Here is a 16,911-nt window from a genome sequence, read left to right as displayed (position 1 = left end):
TTGTCAGATCCCCTGGAACTGGGCCTCAGTAGTTTTCATTTTTTATATATTATAGTTGGATCTAATTTTAATAAATATTTTTTAAATCTAAATGTGCTCAAATCTGAAAGGGATTTAATGGCCTCAAATTTTCAATAGATCTGGCATAGACTGTAATAAATAATAATGGTAAGTATAAGCAGATAGGTGTTTGTATTGGAAAAATAAAATATTTTTCTTACAAAATAAAGTTAGTAAAAATATAAAAATTTCAATCTACTTTTAATTGCAAGTTAGCATGATTCTTTGGATAATATCATAAACTTTGGATAGACCTTATGCGCAGACTTTAGGGAACAAATTTCTAGAGTGTACACAACCAACAAAATCACTACTTCTTTAACATGATTTTTCATATCCATTTAAAGTGAAATTAAAAATACCTCTCCAATGTTTCTTTCTATAATAAAAGACTATATCATATATTCTTACTTTATTGAATAGTAAAAGTTTCCATAATTTTTTACTTAGGTTAAAAATTAAGCAGAATTTTTTTTGATTAGACTGATGTGCACATTTTTATTCTGAATGTATTCTCAGACTTACATGATCTACAGTCTAAGAATAATTAACAACTTCGTTTTCAGTCTCCCTACTTCAGCTTGAAGTAGAGCCATTGCTAGAAGATTCTTTCTTCTTACAAAACAAGCTGAGAACTTGTTTTGGAAGCAGAGAACTCTTTTAGAGAGCAGAAGAACAGTGAGTAAACCACCATAAGGTTGAGATTATATATAAACGGCTTATAATATAAAAAGTTTAAATTTGAAGTCCCTAATAAATCCTAGTGAAATAAACTGATTTACCATAGATGAGAAACTTGTTGTGTTCTCAGTTCAATGGGTCAGTTCATCTCAGAAAAAAGCCTTGTGAAAACCAGGAACAAAGTTGACAAATTTCATGGATTCGTCATGGTGAAGCAATATTAAATTTCATGGTTTGTCACAGATGAATTGAAAGAATATAGCCCCCAAATGCATTTGTAAAACAAATAAATTATGATCACGGATTGCATATTTTAGTTATAATACTGAAACACACAGTCATTATTTTCAACCTATGGCCTTCTTTTACATTTAAACTATGTAAGTTCTCAAATCTCTGTGATTTGTGCATTTGTAACCTCATACAGCAAATTTAAATTGCTAATTTCAACAAGGATTATGGAATATGCTTTTCTAAACACTGCCTCTAGTTTTTCTTATTTTAGAACATAGGCCTATGCCCCTTTTGTGGATGAGCAAAAATCTAAATGCATCCTCATGTTTTTGATAGTTCTCAGTGCAAAAATATTCACGATGTTTATCTTTTCATGTTGATTCAGTTTTTGTTGGTTAACTAGAATATAAATCAGACCTTTAAAATGTATTTTGATTTTTGTGACAAGGGAAATCTTTAAGGCAGTGTCTTCTTCGCCAAGGAGGGAGACATGTGTGTTCTATAAAACCCTATTGGCTTTTGAGCTGCTTTACACAGCTTAGATAAGAAGTTGTCAGATTATTAACATTCTAAAAAGGCTTTGTCTCTAACTCACAATAAAAATTAATCCATATGCTTTCAAGACTTAGGAAAGGAAAGTAATGATAAGAGGTTGATAGTATTGAATTTATTTGAATTGTACCTGCCATTGTCTCTTGGCATGCATGTACCTTCCATTGTTTCTTGGCATACATGTCATGCGTGGTAAGAAGGGAACTGCCTTTGTTTCAAGTGCTTCTCACAGATAAGCTGGAAGTGTGTTCATTCTAAGCCTAGTGTAGCATCACTAAATCCCAGGGCAAGAACATATGATTTTTAAAATCTTTTCAGGAAGAATGAAACCTAATAAAAATGTGTGCTCTTTTCTAAACTTCCCCTCATGAATTTCTGGTAGAATGTTGTGAAAAGCACACTTTACATTTGGCCTGCAGGGAAAAGATCTGCTGAAACATAAAACACCTATGAATTTTCTACACTGCTTGTTGGTTGTTCCTTTGTGGAGGTGGTTATGCATAAGCATACTCTCTCACATACACACATTCACACATATGGCTCTCTACACTGAAGTTTACTTGTAGACTATTTGTTTTAGTTTGTATAACAAGTCAAAAATTAGTTCCCAAAGGGGCTGGAGGTATGACACACAAGTGCACAGGAGCATTTGAGATCAGTTCCTAAACCCCTATTGTCCCAAACTAAAAGTGTTTATTCCAAGAATTTAGACAAATGAACTTGATTTCTGTTAGAACAAAAACAAAACACCATTGCCTTCTTAAGTGCCATGATTATGTGCAAGGATCACAACAGTGAGCTATTAAGTTATCCTCAAGTAATTTTAGGAAAGATTGATAAATTCTGAATGTTAGAATTAAATTCTACTTATCCAAAATATTTTGATATGCCAAATTTCCTAATTGTAAAAAGTTGATGTAAGTTGGCAGTCTCAGCATTTAATAAGATAAAGGAATGGCATTTCAGTAGAAGTGTTGATATGCCAGTCAAAGACTAGTATCGTAAGAAACAGGAAAGAATGTCCCACACTAAGCTAAAGAATAGCAGATTCATGTTGGAGTTCATTTGAGATGACTCATATGGCTTTTGAGTCACTGAATCCCAGAGTACTACTTACTACAGCAGTACCCATATTTCTAAAAACCATGCTAGTGTTTGGTCCTTTTAGATTATGATCTTAGTCAATATGTATTGTCCTAACTATTTCACAGTCCCCCATAGTAGGATATTACTACAAGGAAAACATATCCATATCTGAAGAATGAATGACACAATTTGAAAAACTGGCAATTGTTTAAAATGTTGGGTACAACATATACTCATGTGCAATGTTAAGCATATAATCTCATGACCCAGCAATGAGAACACATATACACATAATAAATAAAAAAATATAAATATAAATTGTATGGGAGTAGCATGACAGCACTTTTCTCACTAACACAAAGTAGAAACAACCCTCACACCCATAAACAGACAAAAAAAGGTCAGCAAAAACATAGAAAGAAATATTATTCTACAATATTTTGAACACAAAAGCATTATGCTGTGTACAAACAGATAGACATCCCTACATTAGAAGCATGAAGCATAGGCAGATCTGTAGATAGAGTCTATCAGGGATCACTAGTGGTTAAGAAGAGAGTAGAATGAGACACAAATGGATATGTGGGCAAAGCCTTTCTTGCATGTGAAAGAAATGGTTAGTTGCCTGTATATGTTGTTATAATTGAATTATATATCTCGATAACGCTGCTAACATGAATCTAGGTTAGCCTGGCATAACTCCACATGCCTAAGGCTAAGCCAAGAGTGTTTCAGGGTTTTTGTTTGCCTGTGCTACATAGCAAGAACTTATCTTAGAAAGGAAAAAAGTATTAAACAAGAAATAAAAATATTGGGGTTGGGGATTTAGCTCAGTGGGAGAGCGCTTGCCTAGGAAGCGCAAGGCCCTGGGTTTGGTCCCCAGCTCCGAAAAAAAAAACCAAAAAAAAAAAAAAATTTAAAATAGGCCCCTTCCACCCAGTCCTTTATTCTGGAAGAGACTGTTAGCTACTCTGCTCCCCGGAAGACATCATACCCTGAGGCAATCCAGAAGATGTACTGCACTCAGAGCATTTGGTAAGCACCCTCCCGAAGTCCCAGAGCTGCTGCTGGGAGAGGACTCAGGGACCCATCTCCCCCTACAATTCCTGCCTGCAGAATACCACTCCCCTTTCACCCAGTCCTTTCTGCTGGGACAGACTGCTAGTTAGTCTGCAGCCCAGAAGACACCATACCCTGAGGCAGCCCAGAAGATTCTCTACACTCACAGCATTTGATAGCACATCTTGAGCATCCCAAGAGATCAGCTGCACTCAGGGCATCTGACATCACAGCCACAATCTTCCCAGGACATCCACTGCACTCAGGACACCACAGCTTGAAGGCATCTCAGGAGTTCCTGGAAACACAGGGAAACTGGGCAACCAAAACCACAGTCTGAAGACCTCCCGGGGGTTCTGTGTCATGCAGGGCAACTAATCCAAAAGACAGATGGAAAGCCTCCCTGGAGTTTGCTGCACACAGGAAACAGAAAACCCAGTCTGTAGCACCGCCTGCCCCACCCCTTAGAGAACACCTTCACACAGGACAACAACTTGACTGCTCCTCTGAACACCCAACAGTCTGAAAGCCTCCCAGGAGATCTGCTGCAGCCAGGGCAAAAAAATCGGCAGCTTCTATGCCCCTCTGAAAACCCTCCAGTTGGAAAGACCCACAGAAGGTCTGCTATAGCCAGGGCCATGGGCCTACTAGGAGACCTGTAGCAATCCAGGGACAAAAGAGGCAGAATCCAGACAGAGTCACCGAAGCCAACAAATGCCAGGGATAACCAGATGGCGAGAGGCAAGCACAAGACCATAAGCAACAGAAGTCAAAATACATGGGCATCATCAGAAACCAGTTCTACCTCCACAGCAAGCTCTGAATGCACCAACACACCTGAAAATCAGAAAACTGACCTACAATCCTATCTCATGAAGTTGATAGAGTCCTTTAAGGAGGATACACATAACTCACTGAAAGAAAAATTCAGGAAAACACTGGTAAACAGGTAGAAGCCCTTAAAGAGGAAACCAATAAATCCCTTACAGAAATACAGGAAACACAAACAGGTGAAAGAATTGCATAAAGCGGTCAAAGACCTAAAAATGGAAGTAGAAACAATAAAGAAAACACAAATGGAGGCCAACATGGAAATGGAAAATCTGAGAAAGAGGTCTGGAATTAGAGATGCAAGTATCACCAACAGAATACAAGAGATAGAAGAGAGAATCTCGGGTGTAGAAGATACCATAGAAGAGATCGACACAACTATCAAAAAAATTCAAAACATAAAATACTCCTAATCCAAAACTCTAGGAAATTCAGGACACAATGAAAAAAACAACTCTACGAATAATTGCACTAGAGGAGAATGAAGATTCCCAGCACAAAGGATCTGAAAATGTCAACAAAATTACAGAAGAAAACTTCTCCAACCTAATGAATGAGATGGCCATAAAGGTGCAGGAAGCCTAAGGAACACCAAAGAAATGGAAACAGAAAAGAAAATGTTCTTGTCACATAATAATCAAAACAATAGTTGTACAAAACAAAGAAAGAATATTAAAAGAAAGCTGCAAGGGAGAGGGCCAAGTAACATACAAAGGTAGACCTATCAGAATTACACCAGACTTCTCAACAGAGATTATGAAAGTCAGAAGAGCCTACAGACTCCAGGAGAACACAAATTCCAGCCCAGGCTATTATACCTAGCAAAACTCTCAATCAACCTAGATGGAGAAACCAAAATATCCCGGGACAAAAATAAATTCAAACAGCATCAACCTACCAATCCAGCCTACCAAGGATCCTAGAAGGAAATCTCCAACTAAAGGAGGGTACATACAACAAAGAAAAAACAAGATATTAATCATCTTAAAAAAAAACAAAAGGAGAGAATCTCATACACATAATGCTATCTATAACAAAAAAAAAAATCTGTCTTTAGTATCTCTCAATGTCAATGAACTCAATTCCCCAATAAAAAGACAAAGACTAACAAACAGCATATGCAAGCAGGATCCAGCATTTTGCTGCATGCAAGAAACATACCTAGTCACAAAGACAGACATTACTTCAGAGTTAGAGGCTGGGGAAAAAACCAAGCAAATGGTTCCAAGAAAGAAGCCATTCTAATTTCCAATAAAATAGATTTTCAAGCAAATTTATCAAGAAAGAAACTTCATATTTATCAAAGGAAAAAATTCACAAAGATAAAGGCTCAATTATGAACATCTATGTCCCAAATTAAAGGGCATCCACATTCATAAAAGAAACCTTACAAATGTTAAAACCACATATTGAACACCACACAATAATAGTGGGAGACCTGAAAACCCCACTCTCACCAATGGACAGGTCATTGAAACAGAAACTAGACAGAGACACAGTGAAGATAATAGAGGCTATGAAACAAATGGATTTAACAGGTATTTACAGAACATTTCACCTTAAAACAAAAGAATATACCTTCTTCTCAGCACCTCATGGTTCCTGCTCCAAAATCGACCATATAATTGGTTACAAAACAATCCTTAATGGATACAAAAAGATTGAAATAATTCCATGCATCAGACCATCATGGCCTAAAGCTGGTCTTTAATAACAGCAAAAAGGAATCATACACATGGAAACTGAACAACTTTCTACTCAATGATAACTTGGTCAGGGAAGAAAGAAATTAATGACCTCCTGGAATTTAATGAAACAGTTGATACCTCATACCCAAACTTATGGGAAACAGTGAAAGCAGTGGTAAGAGGAAAATTCATAACACTAAGTTCGCCAGTAAAGAAACTGGAGAGATCTTACAAGAGGAAATAAACAGCACACCTGAGAGCTCTAGAAGAAAAGAAGCAAACTCACTCAAGAGGAGTAGACAGCAGGACATAGTCAAACTCAGGGCCAAAATCAACCAAATAGAAACTAAGAGAACAATATAAAGAATCAAAAAAATGGGGTTGGGGATTTGGCTCAGTGGTAGAGTGCTTGCTTAGCAAGTGCAAGACCCTGGGTTTGGTCCTCAGCTCCGAAAAAAAGAATAGAAAAAAAAAATTAAAAAAAAAAAGAATCAAAAAAACTAAAAGCTGGTTCTTTGAGTCAACAAGATAGATAAACCCCTAGCCAAACTAACTAAATGGCTCAGAGGCAGTATTCCAATTACCAAAATCAAAAATGAAAAGGAAGACATAACAAAAGAAATGGAGGAAATTTTCTTTTTAAATTATCAGATCTTACTACAAAAGCCACTCAACAAAACTGTAAAATCTATATGAAATGGATGGTTTTCTAGTCAGATATCACATATCAAATTTAAATCAAGAGCAGGTAAACTATCTAAGCAGACTTATATACCATAAGGAAATAGAAGTCATTAAAAACCTCCCAACACCTCGAACCAGGCAGCCTCATCCGTGAACAACGCAGCAATGGCCAAGATTAAGGATCGGGACCTGCGGGGCAAGAAGAAGGAGGAGCTGTTGAAACAACTGGATGATCTGAAGGTGGAACTGTCCCAGCTTCGCGTGGCCAAAGTGACAGGCGGCGCCGCGTCCAAGCTCTCCAAGATACAAGTCGTACACAAATCCATCGCCCGTGTCCTCACTGTCATTAATCGGACTCAAAAGGAAAACCTCAGGAAATTCTACAAGGGAAAGAAGTACAAGCCCCTGGACCTGTGACCCAAGAAGACGAGAGCCATGCGCCGCTGGCTCACTAAGCATGAAGAGAAGCCAAAGACCAAGAAGCAGCAGCGGAAGGAGCGGCTGTACCCATTGCACAAGTGCGCAATCAAGGCCTGAGACGACGACAATGACAATAAAGTCCAAAACTGACAACAACAACAACAAAAAACAAACAAAAGCAAAAAAAAAAAAAAAAAAAAAAAACCAAAAACCAAAAAACCTCCCAACCATAAACAGTCCAGGGCCAGATGGATTTAGCTCAGAATTCTACCAGACCTTCAAAGAAGACCTGATATCGATATTGTTCAAACTATTCCATAAAATTGAAACAGAAGGAACACTACCTAATTCATTCCATAAAGCCATAATTACTCTGATACCTAAACCACACAAGGACTTAACCAAAAAAGAGAACTTCAGACCAATCTCGCTTATGAATTTTGATGCAAAAATACTCAATAAAATTTTTGCTAGCCAAATCTGGAAACATATTAAAACCATCATTCACTATAATCAAGTAGGCTTCATCCCAGGAATACATGGTTGGTTCAATATACAAAATCTATTAACATCATCCACTATATAAAAAACACAAAGAAGAAAAAATCCTATGATCATCTTTTTAGATGCAGAAAAAGCATTAGACAAAATACAACACCCCTTGATGTTAAAACTGTTGGAGAGATCAGGAATTCATGACCCATACCTAAATTTAATAAAAGCAATTTACTGCAGACCAACAACCAATATCAAATTAAATGGAGAGATACTTGAAGCAATCCCACTAAAGTCAGGGACAAGACAAGGCTGCCTGCTCTCCCCATATCTATTCAATATAGTTCTCAAAGTGCTAGCTAGAACAATTAAAAGAACAAAAAAGAGACCAAGGGGATACAAATTGACAAAGAAGAAATAAAGGTATCACTATTTGCAGATAATATGATAGTATACATAACCAATACCAAAAATTCTAACAGAGAACTTCTCCAGCTGATAAACAACTTCAGCAAAGTGGTCGGATATAAAATTAACTCAAATAAATCAGTAGCCTTCCTTTATACACATGATAAACAAGCTGCAAAAGAAATTAGGGAAACATAGATGCCTAGAACAAATGAAACTCAAGACAGATGATCAAAATGTGAATGCTTCACTCCTTCTTTAAAAGGGGAACAAGAATACCCTTGGCAGGGAATAGAGAGGCAAAGATTAAAACAGACACAGAAGGAACACCCATTCAGAGCCTGCCCCACATGTGGCCCATACATATACAGCCATCCAATTAGACAAGATGGATGAAGCAAAGAAGTGCAGGCCGACAGGAGCCGGATGGGATCGCTCCTGAGAGACACAGCCAGAATACAGCAAATACAGAGGCGAATGCCAGCAGCAAACCACTGAACTGAGAATAGGACCCCCTGTTGAAGGAATCAGAGAAAGAACTGGAAGAGCTTGAAGGGGCTCGAGACCCCATATGTATAACAATGCCAAGCAACCAGAGCTTCCAGAGACTAAGCCACTACCTAAAGACTATACATGGACTGACCCTGGACTCTGACCTCATAGGTAGCAATGAATATCCTAGTATGAGCACCAGTGTAAGGGGAAGCCCTGGGTCCTGCTAAGACTGAACCCCCAGTGAACTAGATTGTTGGGGGGAGGGCGGCAATGGGGGGAGGATGGGGAGGGGAACACCCATCAGAAGGGGAGGGGTGGGGCTAGGGGGATGTTTGCCCGGAAACCGGGAAAGGGAATAACACTCGAAATGTATATAAGAAATACTCAAGTTAATAAAAAAAAATTCAAAAAAAAAAAAAAAATTAGGGAAACAACATCCTTCACAATATTCACAAATAATATCAAATATCTTGGAGTAACTATCAAAGCAAGTGAAAGATCTATATGCTAATAACTCTAAGTCTCTCAAAAAAGAAATCAAAGATCTCAGAAATGGAGTGATCTCCCAGGCTCATGGATTGGCAGAATTAACATAATAAAAATGGCCATCCTCCCAAAGGCAATTGCAGATTCAATGCAATGCACATCAAAACCCCAGCACCATTCTTCAAAGACCTGGAAAAAGGAATTCTCAAAATTCATCTGGAAGGGCAAAAATGCCAGAATAGCGAAAACAATTCTTAACAATAAAATAACGGCTCGGGGAATCACCAACCCTGATCTCAGGCTCTACTACAAAGCAAGTGATAAAAAAACAAAACAAAACAAACAAACAAACAAAAAATGCACGGTATTGGTACAGAGACAGGTTGATCAGTGAAAATAGAATTGAAGACCCAGAAATAAAAGCACACATGCACACTTGTTCTTTGTCATAGAAGCCAAAAATATATAATTATATAATTGAAAAAAATCATCTTCAATAAATGGTGCTGGTCTATCTGGCTGTATGGAAAAAAATGAAACTAGACCCATATTTGTCACTGTGCACAAAGCTCAAGTCCAAGTGGATCAAGGACCTCAACATAAAACCAGATGCACTGAATCTAGTAGAAGAGAATTTGGGAAAGAGCCTTGAACTGATTGGCACAGGGGGAAATTTCCTAAAGAGAATTCCAATGTCCCACACTCTAAGATCAAGAATTGATAAATAGGACCTCTTGAAACTGCAAAGCTTCTGTGAGTCTGTGACTATGACTTAAGGACATACTCAATAAGACAAATAGGCAACCTACAGATTGGGGAAAAAAATCTTCACTAACCCAACATCTGATTGAGGATTAATATCAAAAATATATAAAGAACTCAAGAAACTAACCACCAAAACAACAAACAACATAAAAAATGTGGTATAGAAGGAAACTGAGAGCTCACTACAGAGGAATCTTGAGTGTCTGAGAAGCACCTCAAGAGATGGTCAAAGTCCTTAGGATCAGAGAAATGCAAATCAAAACGACCCTGAGACTCCACCTTACACCAAACAGAATGGCTAAGATCACAAACCTTAGGTGACAGCACTTGTTAGCCAGGATGTGCAGAAAGAGGAACACTTCATTGTGGTGGAGACTGCAAACTGGTAACAACCACTCTGGAAATCAGTATGGAGGTTCCTCTAAAAATTGGAAATATATCTACCTAAAGACTCAGAAATGCCACTCTTGGAAATATATCCAAAAGATGCCCCACCATGCCACAATGGCACATGTTCCACTAGGTAGACAGAAGCTTTATTTGTGATAGCCAGAAGCTGGAAACAGCCCAGATGTCCCACAGCAAAAGAATGGATACAGAAAATGGGGTTCATTTACACAATGGAATACTATTAAGCTATTAAGAACAAGGACATCCTGAGTTTTGCAGACAAATGGATGAAACTAGAAAATATTCTGAGTGTGGTAACTCAGAAAAAAAAGGACATGCAGGGTATGTACTCATTAATAAGTGGATATTATCCAAAGAAAGAGTACAGAATACCTAAGATACAGTCCATAGAACTCAAAAAGTTCAACAAGCTGAAGGGCCCAAGTGAGGACGCCTCAGTCCTAATTGGGAGGGAGAAGAACGCCACCACAAGAGGGGATGCAAGGAAGAACCTGGGAAGGAAAGGGAACAGGTAGGGAGAGAGAGGAACATGATCTGGTATTGGGTGCAGAAATAGGAATGAATACCTGAGAGCCAGCAGAAAGAATGGAAACAGGCAAGTTCAAGAGGTAGGAGGTTAAGAGGACCCTTCAGAGTGTACCAGAGACCTGGGAGGTAAGAGACTGAGGATTCAAAAGGAGGGACCCTAGATGGAATGCCCTACAGTGGGGAGAGGGAACTTATAGAGCCCATCCCCAGCAAAAAGACAGGGCATCAAATGAGGAATGGGGTTGCTATCCCACAGTCAAAACTCTGACCCATAATTTTTCCTGTGTGAAAAGACTGCAGGGATGGGAATGGAGAAGAGCCTGAGGAAAAGAAGGTCCAACAACAGTTCCAAAGTGGGATCCAGCTCAAGGGGTGGCCCCAAGACCTGAAATCATTACTGAGGCTATGGAGTGCTCACAAAAAGGACCTATCATGACTGCCCTCCGAAAGACCCAACAAAGAGCTGAAAAAGGATGATACAGATATGTGCACCCAACCAGTGAACAGAAGCTGCTGACCTCTGTGGTTGAATTAGAGAAAAGCTGGAGGAAGCTGAGGAGGGCAACCCTGTAGGAGGACCAGCAGTCTCAATTAACCTGGATCCCCGAGATCTCTCAGACAATGAATCACCAACCAGGCAGCATACACCATCTCTGATGAGGCCCTCAACACATATACAGCAAAGGACTGAAGTGTCAGGATTCAGTCAGAGAAGATTGACCTAATCCTCAAGAGACTGGAGTCCCCAGAAAGTTTAGAGGTCTGGGGGGGTAGGGTGTAGGAGGAAATATCCTCGTGGAAACAGGGGTTTTGGGAGGGGGTAAGGGATGTGGAAATGTCAGAGGGTGGACCGGGAGGGGAATAAAATCTGGAATGTTAAAAAAAATAAAAAGAAATATTTAAAATTTGGGAGAAAAGTATTTGACAATGCAAAATTATTCCCCAAAACACATTTCTTACCCTGGCTAGTTTGTTCAACATGTAGATCCATTTGTATGCCTCTGTCTCAGTATTACTTGAAGTATCATTTTTAAAAATCTAATAGCCTTGTATGTGGTCGTAGGAAATGTCTGGGCGTTAGTTTTGGAGACAGCCTGTATGGTGAACTCTCATTTGCTGGCTTTGCTGCCCTTGGGTTTCAGTCTGCCCTCTCTTCTCAGCAGATGTCCTATGTTCAGCCTGCCCTTTCAGCTTGCTCTTTACACAAAAACAAAAATTCATCTTCCTGTCCTTTTAAGCACATGGTCTGGCAACTTCTACTTATCCCGTTTCTCTACCCTTGACCCAATGTGGACTCTGCATTTTGCTAGTCATTTTCTAACTTACAGTCATCTTTTTTTTTTTTAACATCAGAGTACTATTTTTCATTTGAGAAATGCAAGCCAGTGGCCAAAGCAGTAGAGGCAAATACCTTTGACTTTAAGTGTCTTACTTTGACACTTACCTTTAAACATCATATGTCCCAGAGAAAACATGCTTTTATTGCTTGGTTGGTTGGTTTGGTTTGGTTTTTCTCCAAGACATGATTTCTCTGGATAAGCCTGGCTGTCCTTGAACTCATTAAGTAGACCAGGCTGGGTTCAGACTCTATGATCCACTTCCTCTGCCCCCTTCTCACTGGGATGGAAGGTGACAGCCCCCACCTCTGGCTTGGTTTTTTTTTTTTTTTTTCTTTTCCTCTTGAGACAAAATCTTACTAGGCTGGCCTCAAACTTACAAATGGCAGTTAACAAGAAAGAGTAAAGCAGTGATGTGAATTCTATTTAAATCTTAAGTGTTGGATTGGATGGTGTCTATTTATTTGTGGTTGCTTGTGATTGTCGGAGCATCAGAAAGGCCCATGTCTTTAGTAGCTTATGTTATCACACAGTTTCAACCTAATTCTAGTTTCAAGATTGTGTTTTTTTCATGGATATTTTTAATTGAACATGCCTAATATCCCAGGCACTGGGATATACACAAAAGACTGACCTGACACCTTCACCTTCCTAGAGCACTCTCTTTTGAGACGCCTTAATCCCTTCCTGGAGGTACACTCTGTTAACATCATATTCTGAGAACCTCTCTGCTGAGCCTTCAGCCAGATTCCAAGTGACACAAGCCAAGCATAAATCCAGCTAAGTCTTTTTAGCCTTTGGTTGTTCTCACTTCTGGGCTGCCTTGGATTTATTTTTATCCCAGTTGCATAAGCTCCAGAGCAAGTCTATTTGTTGGGAAAGATAAAAACTGGTAAGAGAGTAACATGCATGAGAATCAAAGAAGCAAAAGAAAATGAACCTAGGCTAGAGTGTCCAGGGTGATGGCTTGGCCAGGGTAAAGGCAGTGTGATGTGAAGGAGAGTGCGTCCTGGCCTCATGCTGGAAATGGACAAGGCACGTTTATGCCCCCAAGCAAAGCTGTTTACATTCTGATAATCTACAGAGAAGATGTGTATTCTTCCTCAAACTGAAATCACTTAGCAATTTTTATGGAAGAGACGAAGGATTTCAAGAATGCAGAATGTGTGTGTGTGTGTGTGTGTGTCTGTGTGTCTGTGTGTGTGTGTGTCTGTGTGTGTGTGTGTGTGTGTCTGTGTGTGTGGGGGGGTTGGGGGTGTCAGGAACACAAAAGATGCACCATAGAACCAACTACCCTGGGCTCACAGGGGCTCCCCGAGTCAGTACAGTCAGGGAGCCTGGATGGTCTGACCAGGTGTGGACATATACATTACAGTTGTGTAGCTTGGTTCCTGTGGGACTCTAACAGTGGACGTGGGGGCTGGCTGTACTCTTTCATCTGACTTTAGAATCCTTTTCTTCCTCCTGGGTTGCCTTGACCAGCCTTAATACAGCAGAGGTACCTAGTCTTATTACAACGTGTAGACCATGTTTAATTGATATCTGTGGGAGGCCTGACCTTTTCTGAATAGAAATGGAGGAGGAGTGGATTTGGGGGGGGCAAGTGCTAGGAGGGGAGGAGAGGGGAACTTGTGTTCTAGATGTAATATATGAGAGAATTAAAGAAATTATGTTTTGGAGAAGATATGACTTTCTATATTTTAGGGTAGTATTTTATGCTCTGATATCAATTATCCAGAGTATCATCAGTTTTAGCTGTATACTGAAATGTCATTAGAGGTTATCTACTAATAGAAAGTTCATAATCTCTTCCTCCCATTGAGCTTGCAGACCAATTTTCACCCACTTATACTCTCCAGAATAATGAAACTAATTTGGGCTCTTGCTGTGGAATTAAATGCTCACACTGATCACATCCCCTCTGAGACCATAAACATCTGCCATGACATCCTGTATAGTTAAATAACCTTACTTCTGCCAGGCCCAAGAATCTGTGAGATCCTGACAGAAACATCTAGCCAAATACTGTTTTTTTTGGTTTTTAATCTAAGAAAATTTGACAACAGTTAATTATCACTCTATTATTAGATCCTGTGATTATTTTTTCTGCTGTTGATGATAAATTGCAAGTGGGTAATTATTTAGACTACTAGGAATTTCACAGCAGTTTTGAGATGTTTGTGGGCCTTAGTTTTTTCATGGCATCTTGGGGTCTTTCTCATGCCTTGCATTTTCAGAAAATGCTTTGACACTGAAACACTGTACTTGATAAGCATTAAGCTCCCAGAATCCACATTGTAATATCTCTATCCTACAAATTGGAAAATGAAGGTTAAATAAGTTGCCAAAATTAATTAATTAATTATTTAGTTAATAATGTCTATACAGGATCCAAACTGTGGTCCATTTCCCCTACATATAACACTTAATGCTCCCAAACAACCTCAGCTACCCTCTCCTAGGTCACTGAAGATTAAATAAAAAGATTACATAAAAATGAAAGAAAGAAAAGGTGAATAAATGTAGAATGATTGAAGGTAGAATTAAATGCTAGGAAGAAACAAAGAGAAATAGGATCATAAAGAGACAGTGACAAGAGATATATCTTAGGCAGATTGGCCAGAGAATACTTGTAAAGAAAACAAATATCTATATCTATGTCTATATCTATATCTATATATCTATCTATATAATGAAATGTCATTAGAGGTTATCTACTAATAGAAAGTTCATAATCTCTTCCTCCCATTGAGCTTGCAGACCAATTTTCACCCACTTATACTCTCCAGAACAATGAAACTAATTTGGGCTCTTGCTGTGGAATTAAATGCTCACATTATATCTATATATAGATAGATATAGAGATAGATAGATAGATAGATAGATAGATAGATAGATAGATAGATAGATAGATAGATAGATAGATAGATAGATAGATATGGTATAGGCTCAACTGGCCATAAGAAGAGGGCATTCTCCATGAGGCATGCTTTCATTCTGAATGAATAGTGATGTATGCACAGGGCTCCAAAGCAAAGAGAAGAGGGATGCTTAAGCTGTGGTGTTCATGCCTGATTCCTCATCAGCCCTTTATTCTGCTCTGTCACTTCCTTTGACACTGGCTTTTTTTTTTTTTTTACAAGTCTTAACTGCATTTTCTATCTCCTTAAACAATACCTTCTTCCTAGCTCATTGCTGTTGCATGTCTCAATTCAGCTGGTCTATAACAACACTGTGACCCACAACTACCCATCACCTACATCTTTCTGTACCTGCTGAGTACTACAGTATTTAACACTACTGAGTACCTCCTCCTTCACTTGTTCTCAACTTTGATCAACTCTTTGGCCTTGCCTCATTCTGTTTTCTTAGAATTCTTATACCTCTCTGAGAAAATGTAAGTCACTATGCATTTGTTTTACCCTCTCCCATTTTATTCTGATCCAGGGAACTTCCCAGGGTTTGGGTTTTTATGCAACTACTCCACCACTAGGATAGGTCCTTAGTCCACATACATACATTCTTTTCTTCTTTTTCTTCTTCTTCTTCTTCTTCTTCTTCTTCTTCTTCTTCTTCTTCTTCTTCTTCTTCTTCTTCTTCTTCTTCTTCTTCTTCTTCTCCTTCTTCTTCTTCTTCTTCTTCTTCTTCTTCTTCTTCTTCTTCTTCTTCTTCTTCTTCTTCTTCTTCTTCTTCTTCTTCTTCTTCTTCTTCTTCTTCTTCTTCTTCTTCTTCTTCTTCTTCTTCTTCTTCTTCTTCTTCTTCTTCTTCTTCTTCTTCTTCTTCTTCTTCTTCTTCTTCTTCTTCTCTTCTTCATCATCATCATCACCACCATCATCTCAAATATTACATCCTGGCTATAGTTTCACCTACCCCCCCCTTGTCCCTACACCCCTCCACCTCTCCTTTCTTCTGGACCTACCCCTGTATCACCTCCCCTTCAAAAAGTGCAGGTCTTCCAAGAACATCAACCAAGTATGGCATAACAAGCTACACAATAAGACCACTCACATATTCTCAAATCAAGGCTGGACAAGGCAATTCAGTAGGTAGAACAGGATCCCAAACGCAGGTAGGCAAAAGATTCACAGACAGACACTGCTCCCACTCTTAGGAGTCCCACAAGAACACCAAGATACACAATCATAACACATGTAGAGTATATAGGGGCGATCCATACAGGCTTCCTGATCTCTGTGAGCCTGCTTGAATCCTGATCAGTTGCTTCTGTTGGCCATATTCTTGTCGTGTCTTTGTCCAACCCTCTGGCCCCTCCAATCTTTCCTCCCCTTCCTCCACAGAACTCCCTGACCTCGACCCACTATTTGGCTGTGGGACTCTGCATCTACTCCCATCAGTTGCTGGATGATGTCTCTCTGATGATGACTACACTTGCCTCCAATCCCAGCACATCCTGCAGGCATGATGAATTACAGGTGGAAGGTTTTTCCTCATCCCTTCTTAATAAACATTTTCATCCCAATTTACCCCTATATCTCATGATATTCCTTTGATCATTGTGTCTCTTTTCTCAGCTAGAGAGCATCTTTTCAACTATTCTCCTGATAAATTTTATGTATCACTCTGTGGCCTTGGTCTTTGAACGATAACAATAACTTCTACCTAATGCCTAGTGCCTCTGACTTTCTCCCATATTAGAAGCCTTTTTCCTCTACTGTTGTTGTGCTTGCATT

The 16,911-nt window shown here is 39.0% G+C and overlaps 1 protein-coding gene and 1 pseudogene across 1 annotated transcript in view; both read left to right on the top strand.

Moving 5' to 3' along the window:
• The window catches only part of Kiaa0825 (KIAA0825 ortholog), a 383,014-nt gene that overhangs the window by 37,666 nt on the left and 328,437 nt on the right, over positions 1-16,911 (top strand). The window lies entirely within an intron of this gene.
• On the top strand, positions 7,026-7,412 carry LOC116897342 (annotated as a pseudogene).

The sequence above is a fragment of the Rattus rattus genome, chromosome 3 (assembly GCF_011064425.1).
Source record: "Rattus rattus isolate New Zealand chromosome 3, Rrattus_CSIRO_v1, whole genome shotgun sequence".
NCBI classification, from domain to species: Eukaryota; Metazoa; Chordata; class Mammalia; order Rodentia; family Muridae; genus Rattus; species Rattus rattus.
Note: the sequence above shows the minus strand (reverse complement) of the source record. Positions and strands in the feature narration are given on the sequence as shown.